The sequence below is a fragment of the Capra hircus genome, chromosome 2, assembly GCF_001704415.2.
Source record: "Capra hircus breed San Clemente chromosome 2, ASM170441v1, whole genome shotgun sequence".
NCBI classification, from domain to species: domain Eukaryota; kingdom Metazoa; phylum Chordata; class Mammalia; order Artiodactyla; family Bovidae; genus Capra; species Capra hircus.
Genome location: NC_030809.1, coordinates 57,802,557 through 57,820,593, shown reverse-complemented (window position 1 = coordinate 57,820,593; position 18,037 = coordinate 57,802,557). Strand labels below are relative to the sequence as shown.

General features: G+C 41.8%; 1 pseudogene; it reads left to right on the top strand.

The window, feature by feature from the left end:
• On the top strand, positions 14,790 to 16,410 carry LOC102181168 (annotated as a pseudogene).

Here is an 18,037-nt window from a genome sequence, read left to right as displayed (position 1 = left end):
CAGTGTCAGACTTTATTTTGGGGGGCTCCCAAATCACTGCAGATGGTGACTGCAGCCATGAAATTAAAAGACGCTTACTTCTTGGAAGAAAAGTTTTGACCAACCTAAATAACATATTCAAAAGCAGAGATATTGCTTTCTCGACTAAGGTCCGTCTAGTCAAGGCTATGGTTTTTTCAGTAGTCATGTATGGATGTGAGAGTTGGACTATGAAGAAGGCTGAGCACTGAAGAATTGATACTTTTGAACTGTGGTGTTGGAGGACTCTTGAGTGTCCCTTGGACCGCAAGGAGATCCAACCAGTCCATTCTGAAGGAGATCAACCCTGGGATTTCTTTGGAAGGAATGATGCTAAAGCTGAAGCTCCAGTACTTTGGCCACCTCATGTGAAGAGTTAACTCATTGGAAAAGACTCTGATGCTGGGAGGGACTGGGGGCAGGAGGAGAAGCGGATAACAGAGGAGGAGATGGCTGGATGGCATCACTGACTCAAAGGACGTGAGTCTGAGTGAACTCCAGGAGTTGGTGATGGACAGAAAGGCCTGGTGTGCTGCGATTCTTGGGGTCGCAAAGAGTCGGACACGACTGAGCGACTGAACTGAACTGAACTGAACTGAGCTGAACTGAAAGTAAATAGGACTACTGCTGTCTGGTCCTAAAATTGAAAATGGTAGCAGGATGATGCAAATAAAGTGTGAGGTTTCCATGACAACCTATATTTCCTGAAGCTATAAAAACCAATTTTGCTTCAGGGGTTCTTTGGTTAATTTATAATAACTGATAACTGTTCTATTTCTGGAATGAATGAATGACTAACTGCTTATTTATGAAGAATAATAATTTGGTTCTGATGTATGTGTTGGAGTCATCTAAAAAATGTCTCTGATTTACATTCTAGGAAACTTACCTGTGAAGAACAATTCACTTTACCATTTTTGAAATGATTATCCACTTAAGTGACTTATTTCCTACATATAAATTTATTCAAATGCCACTAAGAGGAATAATTATCTAATGTATTAATGGCAGCTCTTTCCTATACCAAGTGCTCATTTAATGTAAGAATTTACCAAAAAAAAAAAAAAGAAGAAGAAGAAGAAGAAGAAGATGGAATGGATAAATAAGGTGATTTCCTTTTCTGATAATGCAAAGTGAGAAGTTGCTACAAAATTCACCATCTCCTTTGATTAAAATTTAATTGGCTGGGAAAGCAAAATTGAACAGCTCAAATGTGAAGGTCTAAATTTAGGAGGCTTTATTAGGAGGGGTGTTTTGTCCTCCTAATGCCTCCTCGGGATTCAGATGAATCCAAGAATTTAACATCCTCAAAATGGAGAGAGAATTATAGGGCATTACATCTGCCTTGCTTTTCAGAGACATCATGTTATTCTTACTTGAATGACACACTAAGCTGGTTTGCAATTAGAGAAAGACTTCACCAGCTAAGCCCTTTTGAAATGCATGTACCACACGCATTTCCCTCCAGCCTCATTTTGGTCCCTTCTGGATGCAATTTGATATTTAAACAATCAGCAGGATGACAAGTGTGGACAGGACAAGCAGGACGTCTTAAATGACAAAAATTTACAAAAGACTCTACTTAAGGTGATTTCTCACATTGAAACCAGCCTATTGGGATGACAGGAAAATAAGAGAAAAAAGAGACTAGGGCAGGTTGAGACTAATAGACACAGAGATAGATGTTTGCAGCATCTTGTAGCGAGACAGGAGGAGAGGAATGAGGCAGCTGAGGCAGCCTACAAATGGAGGGCATGAAAAAAGCCGTGACTGACTGATGCCAAATGTGTGCATGATTTTTAGGTACTCTCTTGAATTACTCAATTATTGATCATACACAAAGTTTCTGTTGCTTAATGAGACATTATTTTGCATTCTTCAAGTTCATTGTCAGTGTTTAATAACATATGGACTGTTACCTGACGTGCTGCAGAAGATGAGGTGATGTTATAATTGCCCTAGCTGACAAAATGAAACACAAACAGGCTAAGAGAGATTTTAAAAGCCAAGCTTTTATTTCTCCCTTATTTAACTTTTAATTGGAAACATTTAGCTTTTATTTACTCTAAACAATAATGAATTTTTGGCAAAGAATGATATGTCACTTTAATGGCAAAGATAATACTCTACTTGCATAAAGAAGAAAATATTGGATTTGATGCTTTCATTTATTTACGAGGTTCAATTGTTCACTTCTTTAAAGTGCACTGTATTCCTGCTCTGCTCCTCGACATTTACATAAAATTCAAATGTCCATGCTAATTACATTTGTTAAATTTTCCTTAAGGTGGAAGTCTGAGACTAATTTCAACATTTCAAATTCCAAACTAGAGATAATCAAGCATTATTTCATCAAGCATAGCAAACTGGAAGCAAGGAAGACCCTATATTGGTCCTTCTGTAAAAATTATTTCTTATAAATATGTCCATACATTTCCATCACTAATAATATGCTGCTATTTACTTTTTCTTCATGATAGGATAGTATATGACCTTTAGATGATAAATCTAAGATTTTGAGATATTAATGATGAATAAACAGTTATAACATGAGTCAGGACTTCCAATCCAGTATATTCTCTATTACTTCAGGGCACGATATGACTAACAACACAGCAACATTGCTTCACAAGTTTATTAATGGTGGATGATGGCTCACTTAGCTTCAATTCTGAACTTTGTTCCTCTAATGAACTCAGGTACATGCCCGCCTTAATCCATCTAAGAATCCTAGAATTCTAGCCTTACTTCTATTCAGTTCAGTTCAGTCGCTCAGTCGTGTCCGACTCTTTGTGAACCCATGAATCACAGCACACCAGGCCTCCCTGTCCATCACCAATTCCTGGAGTTAACACAGACTCACATCCATCGAGTCCGTGATGCCATCCAGCCATCCCATCCTCTGTCGTCCCCTTCTCCTCCTGCCCCCAAACCCTCCCAGCATCAGAGTTTTTCCAATGAGTCAACTCTTCACATGAGGTGGCCAAAGTACTGGAGTTTCATTTTTAGCATCATTGCTTCCAAAGAAATCCCAGGGCTGATCTCCTTCAGAATGGACTGGTTGGGATCTCCTTGCAGTCCAAGGGACTCTCAAGAGTCTTCTCCAACACCACAGTTCAAAAGCATCAATTCTTCAGTACTCAGCCTTCTTCACAGTCCAACTCTCACATCCACACATGACTACTGGAAAAATCATAGCCTTGACTAGGCGGACCTTAGTCGGCAAAGTAATATCTCTGTTTTTGAATATGCTATCTAGGCTGGTCATAACTTTCCTTCCAAGGAGTAAGCGTCTTTTAATTTCATGGCTGAAGTCACCATCTGCAGTGATTTGGGAGCCCCCAAAAATAAAGTCTGACACTGTTTCCACTGTTTCCCCATCTATTTCCCATGAAGTGATGGGACCAGATGCCATAATCTTCGTTTTCTGAATGTTGAGCTTTAAGCCAACTTTTCCACTCTCCTCTTTCACTTTCATCAACAGGCTTTTTAGTTCCTCTTCACTTTCTGCCATAAGGGTGGTGTCATCTGTATATCCGAGGTTATTGATATTTCTCCCGGCAATCTTGATTCCAGCTTGTACTTCTTCCAGCCCAGCATTTCTCATGATGTACTCTGCATAGAAGTTAAATAAGCAGGGTGACAATATGCAGCCTTGACATACTCTTTTTCCTATTTGGAACCAGTCTGTTGTTCCATGTCCAGTGTTAGGACTATAATATTTATGTTTGGAAGATCATTTGATATAACTCAGTCAGAGGTACCACGGGAACATTTTATCCAAAGATAGGCACAATAAAGGACAGAAATGATATGGACCTAACAGAAGCAGAAAATATTAAGAAGAGATGGCAGGAACACACAGAAGACTATTAAAAAAAAAAAAGTATCTAATGGCCCAGATAAACATGATGGTGTGATGACTCACCTAGAGCCAGACATCCTGGAATGTGAAGTCAAGTGGGCCTTAGGAAGAATCACTATGAATAAAGCTAATGAAGGTGATGGAATTCCAGATGAGCTATTTCAAATCCTAAAAGATGATGCTGTGAAAGTCCTGCACAGAATATGCCAGCAAATTTGGAAAGCTCAGCAGTGGCTACAGGACTGGAAAATATCAGTTTTCATTCCGATCCCAAAGAAAGGCAAAGCCAAAGAATGCTCAAACCAAACAACTGCACTCATCTTACACGTTAGTAAAGTAATGCTCAAAATTCTCCAAGCCAGGCTTCAACAGTACCTGAACTGTGAACTTCTAGATGTTCAAGGTAGATTCAGAAAAGACAGAGGAACCAGAGATCAAATTGCCAACATCCATTGGATCATTGAAAAAGCAAGAGAGTTCCAGAAAAACATCTACTTTTGCTTCATTGACTCCACCAAAGCTTTTGACTATATGGATCACAACACACTGCAGAAAATTTTTCAAGAGATGGGAATACCAGAACACCATACCTGCTTCCTGAGAAATCTGTAAGAAGATCAAGAAGCAAGACTTAGAATTGGATATGGGATAACAGACTGGTTCCAAATTGGGAAAGGAGTATATCAAGACTGTATACTGTCACCCTGTTTATTTAACTTATATGCATAGTACGTCATGAAGAATGCCAGGCTAGATGAAACACAAGCTGGAATCAAGATTGCCAAGAGACATATCAACAACCTCAGATATGCAGATGATACCATCTTTATGGTAGAAAGTGAAGAGGAATTAAAGAGTCTCTTGATGAAAGTGAAAGAAGAGAGTGGAAAAAGTTGGCTTAAATCTCAACATTCAAAAAATTAAGATTATGGCATCTGGTCACATCACTTCATGGCAAAGAGATGGGGAAACAAGGGAAAAAGTGACAGACTTTATTTTGGGGGACTCCAAAATGACTGCAGATGGTGAATGCAGCCATGAAAGTAAAAGACGATTGCTCATTGGATGAGAAGCTATGACCAATCTGGACCATCTATTAAGAAACAGAGACATTCCTTTTCCAACAAAGGTTTGTCTAGCCAAGGCTATGGTTTTTCCAGTAGTCATGTATGGATGTGAGAGTCGGACTATAAAAAAAGCTCAGCACCAAAGAACGGTACTTTTGAACTGGGACCTTTGGGAAGACTTCTAAGAGTCCTTTGGACTGCAAAGAGATCACACCAGTTAATCCAAAGGAAATCAGTCCTGAATATTCATTGGAAGGACTGATGCTGAAGCTGAAGCTCCAAGACTTTGCCCACCTGATGAGAATTGACTAATTGGAAAAGACCCTGATTCTGGGAAAGATTGAAGGCAGGAGAAGGGGACGACAGAGGATGAGATGGTTGGATGACATCACCGACTCAATGGACATAAGTTTGAGCAGGCTCTGGGAGGTGGTGATGGACAGGGAAGCCTAGCTTGCTGCAATCCATGAGGTCTCAAAGTGTTGGACATGACTGAGCAACTGAACTGAATGAAATCACCCAGATTTTCAAGATGAGAGGTCTGAAGTCCAGATAAAGAGGAACAGTGATTATCCAGGTCAAACAGCTGCCTACATGAATGGCTGCTGCTGCTGCTAAGTCATTTCAGTTGTGTCCAACTCTGTGCAACACCAGAGACAGCAGCCCACCAGGCTCCCCGGTCCCTGGGATTTTCCAGGCAAGAGTACTGGAGTGAGTTACAATTGTCTTCTCCCTACATGAATAGGCAAGCATTTAATTGTGGTTCTCTCATCAATGTAAGGACTTCCCTAGTGGCTCAGAGAGTAAAGCGTCTGTCTACAATGCGGGAGACCTGGGTTCAACCCCTGGGTTGGGAAGATCTGCTGCAGAAGGAAATGGCAATCCACTCCAGTACTATTGCCTGGAAAATCCCACGGAGAGAGGAGCCTGGTAGGCTACAGTCCATGGGGTCGCAAAGAGTCGGACATGACCGAGCAACTTCACTTCACTCATCAATGTAATGTTTCCTCTGAAAATCACCAGCTATTTAACAGCTGTTTATGTTGCATGGAATTAGTGTATTTCTGAAAAAGTTACTTTCTATGGAGAAAATATTAATTTGGGAAAAAAGCATAACTTTCTTACCTAACAGATTTTTACATGCATGAATTTGTTAGTGAAACAAACAAAAACTGTTTCCATGCAGAGAGAAGTTAAATTTGAGAAGAGTTTATTTTGGAAATGCTTTAAATCTGTAGAACAAATTATCTATGAATGTGTTCATTTAAATTCCTGTAGAACTTTAAAGAAATCCCACCTTCTTTATTTGTGTCAATTTGTGAGAAGCAGGCAATAGCTTGTAAACATAAATCCTCAATAATTTTGCATAACAAAGAACTTTGCTGTTTTCTGAACACAGCAACCATTACAGTACAAAGCATATACAGAAACAATTTATTTCACAGAAGAAAAATAGAAGAAAAAAAAAAAAAAAGACCCTTGGGCTTACTAAAAGCACAACTTCTTCACTCTTTGCCTTGTGATCTGTCAGCAGACATAAACCCATAAGCAAAACAGACAGAGATGCTCTCCTTCCCCTTCCCCTTGTCCTTTTTTGTCCTATTTTCCCCTAATGGAAGGGGTCTGAAGGACTCTGCAGTAATGTTATCACTATTTTAATTTATGGCTGTAGAGCTAGGGCTTAACACACAAGAGGCAACCCATCACAAGAGCTACACAAAACAGCCTCTGTTGCTGCTATCATTGCTGTTCGCAACTGAGAATTTGGAAATTGATTTGGATGTCAAAAGAATTGAAGTAAATGTTATTAACTTTAAATCATAGTAGCCTAAACCAACATCATATAAGCATATATATATATATAAACATAATATAAGAATATCAATTCAGTTCAGTTCAGTCACTCAGTCGTGTCCAACTCTTTGAGATCTCATGAATTACAGCAGGCTAGGTCTCCCTGTCCATCACCAACTCCCGGGGTTCACTCAAACTCATGTCCATCGAGTCGGGGAGATACATACATACATTAATATTATTAGAATATTAATCCTAATAAGCCCCTCTCAATCACATCTGGTTTATGCTAATCATAGGTGACTCCAGATGGGTTTATAGATAGCTTCAGGATGAGCATTGTAATAGGAATCAACCATTTAACTAGAGGATTGGAACTTTCAACTCCACCACCTAGACCTTCAGAGAGTGAAGAGGAGGCAAAAACTGAGTTCAATTGCCAATGGCCAATTATTAAATTATTGTAAAGAGCAATATTGCATAGGAACCTCCAATGTTAGGTCCAATAATCAAGGGAAATCGGAAGTGGTCAAACAGGAGTTTGCAAGAATGAACATTGACATTTTAGGAATCAGAAAACTAAAGTGAACTGGAATGGGTGAATTTAACTCAGATGACCATTATATCTACTACTGTGGGCAAGAATCCCATAGGAGAAATGGAGTAGCCATTTCTGTGCGACCCCATAGACGGCCGCCCACCAGGCTTCTCCATCTCTGGGAGTCTCCAAGCAAGAACACTAGAGTGGATTGCCATTTCCTTCTCCAATGCAAGAAAGCAAAAAATGAAAGTGAAGTCATTCAGTCGTGTCCAACTCTTAGCGACTCCATGGACTGCAGCCGACCAGGCTCCTCCATCCATGAGATTTTCCAGTCAAGAGTATTGGAGTGGGGTGCCATTGCCTTCTCCAAGAAATGTGGTACATGGAAGCAATCTCAAAAATGACAGAATGATCTTTGTTCATTTCCAGTGCAAACCATTCAATATCATAGCAATCCAAGTTGTTGCCCCCTACCAGTAATGCTGAAGAAGCTGAAGTTTAATTGTTATATGAAGACCTACAAGATATTCTAGAACTAACACCCCAAAAAGATGTTCTTTTCACTATAAGGGACTGGAATGCAAAAAAAGTAAGTCAAGAGATACCTGGAGTAATAGGCAAATTTGGCCTTGGAGTACATAATAAGAAGGTCAAAGGCTAACAGAGTTTTAGCAAGAGAATGCACTGGTCATAGCAAACACCCTCTTCCATCAACACAAGAGAAGACTCTACACATGGACATCAGCAGATAGTCAATACCAAAATCAGATGGATTATATTCATTTCAGCCAAAGATGTAGAGGCTATATACAGTCAGCAAAAACTAGACCAGGAGCAGATGGTGGTTCAGATCATGACAATCTTATTGCCAAATTCAAACTTAACTGAAGAAAGTAGGGAAAACTACTAGACCATTTAGGTATCACCTAAATCTAAATCAAATCCCTTATGATTATACAGTAGAAGTGTATGATCATAAAATCTAATTCAAGGGATTAGATTTGATAGACAGAGTGACTGAAGAGCTATGGACCGAGGTTCATGACATTGTACAGGAGGCAGTGATCAAGACCATCTCTGAGGAAAAAAAAATGAAGAAAAAGGCAAAATGATTTTCTGAGGAGGCATTACAAATAGCCGAGAAAAGAAGATGCAACAGGCAAAAGAAAAAAGGAAAGATATACCCATTTGAATGCAGAGTTCCAAAGAATAGCAAGGAGAGATAAGAAAGCTTTCTTAAGTGAACAATGCAAAGAAATTGAGGGAAACAATAGACAGGGAAAGACTAGAGATCTCTTTAAGAATATTAGAGATACCAAGGGAATATTTCATGTAAAGATGAGCACAGTAAAGGACAGAAATGGTATGGACCTAACAGAAGCAGAAGATACTAAGAAGAGGTGGCAGCAATACACAGAAGAACTGTACAAAAAAGATCTTCATGACACAGATAACTGTCAGGGAATATTTAACAGTAGGATTCCTGGGTGCTCTTTCCTATGTCTCTTGAGAGCTCTGTTCCTTATCAGTTCTTGATAAGAGCAAGTGGAGTGGCAAGCCAATCCCAGGACTGAGGTCAAAGATGGCATTCTTGCATAGGATTTCCTTCATTAGCTTTTCCATATGGTGAAAGGGATTATTTATGACCCTCTTTTGATATAGATTACCTTTTGGCCTTATAGCCTCTGTTGCTCCTTGTTTCCTTGGTAACTTATAAAGTCTGGTCTTTTGATCCCCTGGAGAAGGAAATGGCAACTCACTCCAGTATTCTTGCCTGGAGAATCCCATGGACGGAGGGTCCATGGGGTCACAAAGTATCCGACACAACTGAGTGATTTCACTTCACTTCACTTTGATCTTTATCTGAAGAAGCTACCTTGTAATACGGTGTATATTACTCACACAGAATTCAATAAAGCACCCTTGTTCCACCAGAGACTTGTGTCCCCATGTCCTTCTTTCTCTCTCTCTCTCCTCTCTCTCTCTCTCTCTCTGGCTGATGCCATGGAGCACGGAGGCCTACCAAGCTCATTTTCCTGCTTGGGCTTCCAAGACTACTTGAGAGGGCACCCTGCACCTACGTGAGTGATACAAGTTCTGTCCAAGGGCTTTATTGGTTTTCTGAGTAATCCAGGGAGTATTAGCCTCTTTCTTTCTTTCACTTTCTTATTGTCGACTCAGGACCACCAGATTCTGGTCCATTAAAGGACCCCAACAGGTAACCACAGTGGAGTGATCACTCACCTAGAGCCAGACATCCTGGAATGTGAAGTCAAGTGGGTGTTAGGAAGTATCACTATGAATAAAGCTAGTGGAGGTGACGGAATTCCAGTTGAGCTATTTCAAATCCTAAAAGATGATGCTGTGAAGGTCCTGCACTGAATATGCCAGCAAATTTGGAAAACTCAGCAGTGGAGACAGGACTGGAAAAGGTCAGTTTTCTTTCCAATCCCAAAGAAAGGCAGAGCCAAAGAATGTTCAAACTACCACACAATTGTACTCATCTCACATGCTAGCAAGGTAATGCTCAAAATTCTCCAAGCCAGGCGTCAACAGTATATGAACTGTGAACTTCTAATATTAGAGGTGGATTTAGAAAAGGCAGGGGAACCAGAGATAACTGCCAAAATCCACTGGATCATTGAAAAAGCAAAAGAATTCCATAAAAACATCTACTTTTGCTTCATTGACTCCACCAAAGCCTTTGACTGTGTTTGACTCCACCAAAGCCTTTGTGTGGATAAACTACAAACTGTGAAAAATACTTCAAGAGATGGGAATACCAGACCGCCTGATCTGTCTCCTGAGAAATCTGTATACAGATCAAGAAGCAAGAGTTAGAAATGGACATGGAGCAACAGACTAGTTCCAAATTGGGAAAGGAGTATGTCAAGACTGTATACTGTCACCCTGTTTATTTAACTTATATATGGAGTACATCATGAGAAATGCCAGGCTGGATGAAGCGCAAGTTGGAATCAAGATTTCTGGGAGAAATATCAATGACCTCAGATATGCAGATGGCACCAGCCTTATGGCAGAAATCAAAGAAGAAATAAAGAACCTCTTGATTAAAATGAAAGAAGAGAGAGTAAAAATCGTTTATAACTCAACATTCAGAAAATAAAGATCATGGCATCCGGTCCCATCACTTCATTGCAAATAGATGGGGAAATGATGGAAATAGTGAGAGACTTTATTTTGGGGGGCTCCAAAATCACTGCAGATGGTGACTCAGCCATGAAATTAAGACACTAGCTCCTTGGAAGAAAAAACTATGACAAACCTAGACAGTATATTAAAAAGCAGAGACGTTATTTTGCCAACAAAGGTCCATCTAGTCATAGCTATGTTTTTTCCAATAGTCATGTGTGGATGTGAGAGTTGGGCTATAAAGAAAGCTGAGTGCCAAAGAATTGATGCTTTTGAACTATGGTGTTGGAGAAGACTCTTGAGCGTCCCTTGGACTGCGAGGAGATCAAACCAGTCAATCCTAAAGGAAATCAGTCCTGAATATTCATTGCAAGGACTGATGCTGAAGCTGAAACTCCAACTTTGGCCACCTGATACAAAGAACTGACTCATTTGAAAACACCCTGATGCTGGGAAAAATTGAAGGTGGGAGGAGAAGGGGATGACAGAGGATGAGACGGTTAGATGGCATCACTGACTCAATGGACATGAGTTTGAGTAAACTCTGAGAGTTGGTGAAAGACAGGGAGGCCTGGTGTGCTGCAGTCCATGGGGTCTCAAAGAATTGGACACAATGAGAGACTGAACTGAATCATTAAATTAATTATACCAGTGTAGTCATGCCTACATAAAATTGCCTACTTAAAAATTCTTAAACATCAAGGTTTGGATAGTCTCTGAACTAATGAACCATGGCCAGATGAGTGAACACAATAAAGTGCTGGGAGGGTGGTGTGCCTCGAGAGAGAGCATGGAAGTTCTGCTCCTTGCACTTTCCCACTGTACCTCACTCATGCATCTCTTCCATCTGGCTGTTTCTGAGTTGTATCCTTTATAACGTACTACTGAGTAAAGTGATTCCCAGATTTTCTGTGAGCTGTTCTAGCAAATTACTGAACCTGAGGAGGGGGTTGTGAGAACATTCTGACTTTACAGTCAGAAATACGGGTAGCTGGTAATTATGATCAGTGTCTGGAGTAGGTATAGTTTTGTGAGACTAAGCTCTTAGCCTCTGGGGTCTCCAATAACTGAGTAGTTAGGGTCACATATGAATTAAAGTGTAGGACACTAGTTGGTATATGAAGAGGTAGATTATTAGATGGTATAAGGCAAACCCACACAATTGGTGACATAAGTGTTTAAAGGGAAAACTTTTTAGAGTCATGTGAAAGTGAATGTTCAAGTCACTCAGTCATGTCCAACAATTTGTGACCCCATGGATTATACGGTCCGTGGAATTCTCTAGGCCAGAATACTGGAGTGGGTAGCTGTTCCCTTTTCCAGGGGATCTTTCCAATCCAGGAATTGAACCTAGGTTTCCCACAATGCAGACAGATTCATTGCCAGCTAGGCACCCAGGGAAACCCAAAATTTAAGTAAAAATATTCTCAACCAGAAAGGGACTGTTTTGAAACATTTTGTAAATCCTCATGTCTTGACTTTTCATGAAGAAAAAAGGAGTAAGGTTCTTATGAAATTTAAATTAGAAGAGTCAATGAAAACATTTTTTAAATATAAAATTAAATGAATTTTGGTCTATGTAACTTCCTGGAGACATTTATTATTTCATTTTATAGACTTTATTTATATCTCTTTATCTCTGTCTGTCTGTCTCTTTCTTTCTGTCTCCTAGATTTAATGAGGAATGGAAGTGTGTTAGTCACACTTCTGGAAAGAGAGTCTACAGTAATAAGTCTAGATCCTTTTCAAGAGATTATAGGCTGAAAGACTGGTATGCAGACAAATACCTGCTATAGAATATAATTTAAAATAAAATAGATATTATCTCTCCTCCTCTGAGAGAGCACAGACAGAAAGCCATTGAGAAGGCAGGTGATATTTTAGATATTTATTTCATTTTCAAAAATGCATATCAGTGCAGTTCAGTCACTCAGTCCTGTCCGACTCTTTGTGACTTCACGGACTGCAGCACAGCAGGCTTTCCTGTCCATCACCAACTCCCAAAACATACTCAAACTCATGTCCATCGAGTCGATGATGCAATCCAGCCATCTCATCCTTTGTTGTCCCCTTCTCCTCCTGCCTTCAATCTTTCCCAGCATCAGGTCTTTTCAAATGAGTCAGTTCTTCACATCAAGTGGCCAAAGTGCTGGAGCTTCAGCTTCAGCATCAATCCTTCCAATGAATATTCAAGAGTGATTTCCTTTAAGATTGACTAGCTTGTTCTTGCAATCTAAGGGACTCTCAAGAGTTTTCTCCAGCACCACAGTTCAAAAGCATCAATTCCTTGGCACTCAGCTTTATTTATAGTCCAACTCTCACATCCATACATGACTGCTGGAAAAACCATAGCTTTGACTAGAGGGACCTTTGTTGGAAAAGAAATGTCTCTGCTTTTTAATATGCCGTCCAGGTTGATTATAACTTTTCTTCCAAGGAGCAAACATCTTTTAATTTTATGGCTGCAGTCACCATCTGCAGTGATCTTGGAGCTCCCCAAAATAAATTCTGTCACTGCTTCCATTGTTTCCCCATCATTTGCCATGAAGTGATGGGACCAGATGCCATGATCTTAGCTTTCTGAATGTTGAGTTATAAGCCAACTTTTTCACCCTCCTCTTTCACTTTCATCAAGAGGTTCTTTAGTTCTTCACTTTCTGCCATAAGGGTGATATCATCCACATATCTGAGGTTATTTATGTTTCTTCTGGCAATCTAGATTCCAGCTTGTTCTTCATATAGCCTGGTATTTCACAAGATGTACTCTGCATATAAGTTATTAAACAGTATGACAGTATACAGTCTTGACATACTTCTTTCCCAATTTGGAAACAGTTTGTTGTTACATGTCCAGTTCTAATTCTTGCTTCTTGATCTGCATACAGATTTATCAGGTGGCAGGTACGGTGTTCTAGTATTCCCATCTCTTGAAGTATTTTCCAGAGTTTGTTGTGATCCACACAGTCAAAGGGTTTGGTGGAGTCAATAAAGCAGAAGTAGATATTTTTCTGAACTCTCTTGCTCTTTCAGTGATCCAACAGACTTTGGCAATTTGATCTCTGGTTCCTTTGCCTTTTCTAAATCCAACTTGAACATCTAGAATTTCATGGTTCACTATTGTTGAAGCCTGGCTTGGAGAATTTTGAGGATTGCTTTGCTAGCATGTGCTGCTGCTGCTGCTGCTAAGTCACTTCACTCGTGCCCGACTCTGTGTGACCCCATAGATGGCAGCCCATCAGGCTCCCCCATCCCTGGGATTCTCCAGGCAAGAACACTGGACTGGGTTGCCATTTCCTTCTCCAATGCTGAGATGAGTGCAATTGTGGGATACTATGAACATTCTTGTGCATTGCCCTTCTTTGGAACTGGAGTGAAAACTGACACTTTCCAGCTCTGTGGCCACTGCTGAGTTTTCCAAATCTTCTGGCCTATTGAGTGCAGCACTTTCACAGCATCATCTTTTAGGATTTGAATTAACTCAGCAGATGCCCGCCTGTGCCACTGGCCGAGTAGTGGGTGCGGGGCATCCAGCTCAGTTCATTGGCTGTGGTTCTTCTCAGGCAGGCAGCCAGGGTGCCCTTCCTGGAGGAAGAGGAGGAGAAGGAGGAAGGCGGTGGGAGGAGGAGTTGAGGAGAGGAGGACAGAGCATGGCAGTCATGTCGGTGCTGGGCAAGGAAGCAGAGAGGCTGCAGCTGGAATATCACATTTGGAGGCTATGTTTGGGGATCAGTGGCTATTCCATTGTCCTTGGGAGCCAAATCTTGAGTAGTAGAGAACAAGGAACAAAGAAGAGATCACATCTCTGAAGGCCTGGGAGCCGAAGCCATCTGAGCGTCAGTAAACCCCTGCAGTAGTCACCATGCTGTCCTGAAATCTTTCACCAGATTAATTCCACATTTTTACCAGAATGAATTATGCAGCAGAAGTCTCCCATAGTTTAGATTAAGCAGATCATCTTGCAGAGTCAGGGGAGTAGGCGAGTGCTATGATCTCTGTCTCAGCTTCCCTACTCATACAGAGTGGGTATTACTGTTGTTCCTCCCACCTTTAGCCACAAGCACCTGTGTAGCTTTATCTGGGTGGCATTTTTAAGGACATAACTTTTATGAACATGTTGAAACCTCGCCACTAACTTGGGTGATGGACACCGATACCTTTAAGATCACACAACTGACGAAGATGGAGCTGGGATTCAGGTGAGCCAGAGCAGTCTGGCTCCAGACAGTGACTTCCAAAGAGGAAATGAAGCTGGAAGAACCCATGGATGCAGCCTTCCCTGCAGCCTACCCAGGTGTTCGATGATAATATCCCCGAGAGAAATTGAGCCCCTCAGATCAGGTAACTAGTCAGAATGAAGAAAATCAGTCTTAAGATCTTCCGGAAATCTTTCAGCTTGAGTAAGAGCAAAGAAGATTCAGAATTTGAGGTTGTAAAACAGCCAGCACTAGCCAGCAACTTCAGGAAAGAGGAGTCCTTGTTTGGGAGCTGCTATGGGAAGGAGATGGCCGGCTGCGATCTCCACCATGAAGATGAAATGGGCAAGAATCGACCCAAGAGCGAGAGCCTCATGGGCACACTGAAAAGACTGCTGAGCGCCAAGCAGAGGCCAAGGGCAAGGGTGGCATGGCACTGGGGAGCTCAGTGGATAAGGATAGGTTCTCGCTGTCGTCGGCGCCCCTGGTGTTCAAGGATGTGCAGTCGCTGAAGCCCATGCACTCCATATTGCTGTGCAGCCATCACTACAGCCCCATGCCCTGGCCGTTGCGCCCCACTTCCAGAGGAAATGTGCATCAGATGGAGTTGCAGGTCAAGGCGCCGGTGCACTCGCCTGGCCCGGGTTGGCTCTCAACGGCCTGCACAAGGAATTCAGTGACCTCCGCCAGGCCGACCCCATGTGTCCGGAGCTTCTGGACCCACTTGGGAGCTCCGTGTCCCATTCTGGGGACCTGTGCCTCTGCCTGGGTAAACACGTGCCAGTCATCCTTGGACTGGTGACTCGGGACCACAACTAGTACACTGTGCCTTCGGATGGCTCCTCCCCATTGGAGGTCTGCTGTCCCACCCCCGGCGGCCGGGGACCCCTTTCCCTACCACCAGCATGAGGACTACAAGCATCCTGCCCACCGGGACATTGTCGTGGCCCCCGAGCTCTTCACCCACTAGCCGGTGGGCAGCCTGCTGATGGGCACCACAGGGGTCTTGCTGCAGACCTTGAGGGTGGGCCTGGGTGGGCCCCGAACCGCCCCCACTCGCCCCCCCCCCCCCCCGCCCCCAACCCAACCCAGAGAAACACACACACACACCACTACTACCTCCCCTGCAGACTGATCTGAGACAAAGGAACTTTACCAAGCTGACCTTCCTGGATGCCCATGTGGCTGAGAGCATGTGCAGCCACTTGAATTTCGATCCCAGCTCGGCCCCCAGGGTGGCCAGGGTATATGACAGTGCAAAGCAATAGCCCCATGGTGATGACCAGCCTGACGGAGGAGCTCAAGAAGCTGACCAAGCAGGGCTGGTACTGGAGACCCATCACACTCTGGGAGGTGGAGGGCAAGCTGGTCAACACACCTGATGGCTCCTTCCTGGTGAGGGAGAGCTCCGACGACCACTACCTGCTCAGCGTGAGCTTCCGCACCCACCACAGGACCCTCCACACCATAATGGAACACTCCAACGGCAGGTTTAGCTTCTGTGAACAGCTCGGACATAGAGGGACACACGTCCATCGTGGACCTGATTGAGCACTCCATTAGGGACTCGGAGAACAGGGCCTTCTGATAGGCTCGCGCCTGCCATGCTGCGCCGCCTACCCAGTGCGGCTCAGCAACCTGGTGTCACGCTTCCTGCAGGTGCGCTCACTGCAGTACTTGTGCCGATTCGTCATCGGCCAGTACACCTGGATAGACCTGATACTGACACTGCCCCTGTCCAACAAAATGAAGGATTACTTACAGGAGAAGCACTACTGAGAGAGAACCGCAACCTAGCATCTTGCACTTTGGGAGTAAGAAAGAGAGACTGAGATACAGTTTATAGACTTCATCGCTATCAGAATCTTTTGCTGCCATACTATTATTTTAGTTTTATGTGGAAAAGAGTATCCAGTTCGTTTAGGGGTGGGGAACAGTCCGCAAGGTGTCTTGGGTTTATTTTGGTTCTTTAAAAAGGGAAGTCTTGAGGTTTGAGGAAGTGTGAAGTGTTTTTCATAAATGTGCAGAATAATCACAATATGAATGATCAGATTCTCCTTACTCACCCACCCTCAGTCCTTTGCTGTTATCCACTGTGATTTTATGCATTAAAAGCATATTTCATGTGTATCCAACCCTAAGTAAAGTTGAATGAAACTTATGGAATGAACCTGTTTTGTCTCTCTTTCAATGGACCATCTTCAAAGATAGTGTTGAGTCAACATAGCTGTGTGATTAATCACAGAGTTTACACCTACACCAAAAATGATTTTTAATTTCATGCTCTACAAAAATTTATTTAAAATTGTGAACTGAAATAACCTGGGGTAATGGAATGCAGGTCTGCTACATATCTTTCTGCCACATTCATTTCTAAATTATGTTTGATGTTTTGTGGTCTTTTGGTTCTGAGAAGTTTGATTTTTCTGTTGATCATTTTCATCTTGTGGTTCTTCTGTTTTAATAAGTTGCCTTACACTAAAAAGTTGTAAAGAAATGTATACCACCAATTTAAAAATTGCTGCTTTTTCTGTCATTAAACTCTGGTACATATTGGCATAACATATAAAGACCTATGAAACTAGAACTATTAAAGAAATTAGATCTTAGTTTCCTGTGATAAGCAATTTTTTGTTATCTATACTTTCCTCTGATAAAATGTTTTATCTATGATTTCTTTAGCTTAGACAATATTTCTTGGGTGAACTTGATGGAGAAATGCTCTTCATAAATGGATGAGATGCTCTTGCAACATTAAAGTCTATAAAGTTAAAAAAAAATGGCTCAACTGGAATTCCATCACCTCCACTAGCTTTGTTGTTAGTGATGCTTCCTAAGGCTCATTTGACTTCATATTCCAGGATGTCTGGCTCTAGGTGAGTCATCACACCATTGTGGCTATATAGGTCATTAAGATCTTTTTTGTACAGTTCTTCTGTGTATTTTTGCCACCTCTTCTTAATATCTTCTGCTTCTGTTAGGTCCCTACAATTTCTGTCCTTTATCAAGCCCATCTTTGCATGAAATGTTCCCTTGGTATTTCTAATTTTCTTGAAGAAATCTCTAGTCTTTCCCATTCTATTGTTTTCCTCTATTTCTTTGCATTGATCAGTAAGGAAGTCTTTCATATCCCTCCTTGCTATTCTCTGGAATTCTGCCTTCAGATGCTTATATCTTTCCTTTTTGCCTTTGCCTTTAGATTCTTCTCTTCTTTTCTTAGCTATTTGGAAGGCCTCTTCAGACTACCTTTTTGCCTTTTAGCATTTCTTTTTCGCAGGAATGGTCTTGATCACCACCTCCTGTACAATGTAATGAACCTCCATCCATAGTTCATCAGGCACTTTATCAGATCTAATCCCTTGAATCTATTTGTCACTTCCACTGTACAATTGTAAGGGATCTTATT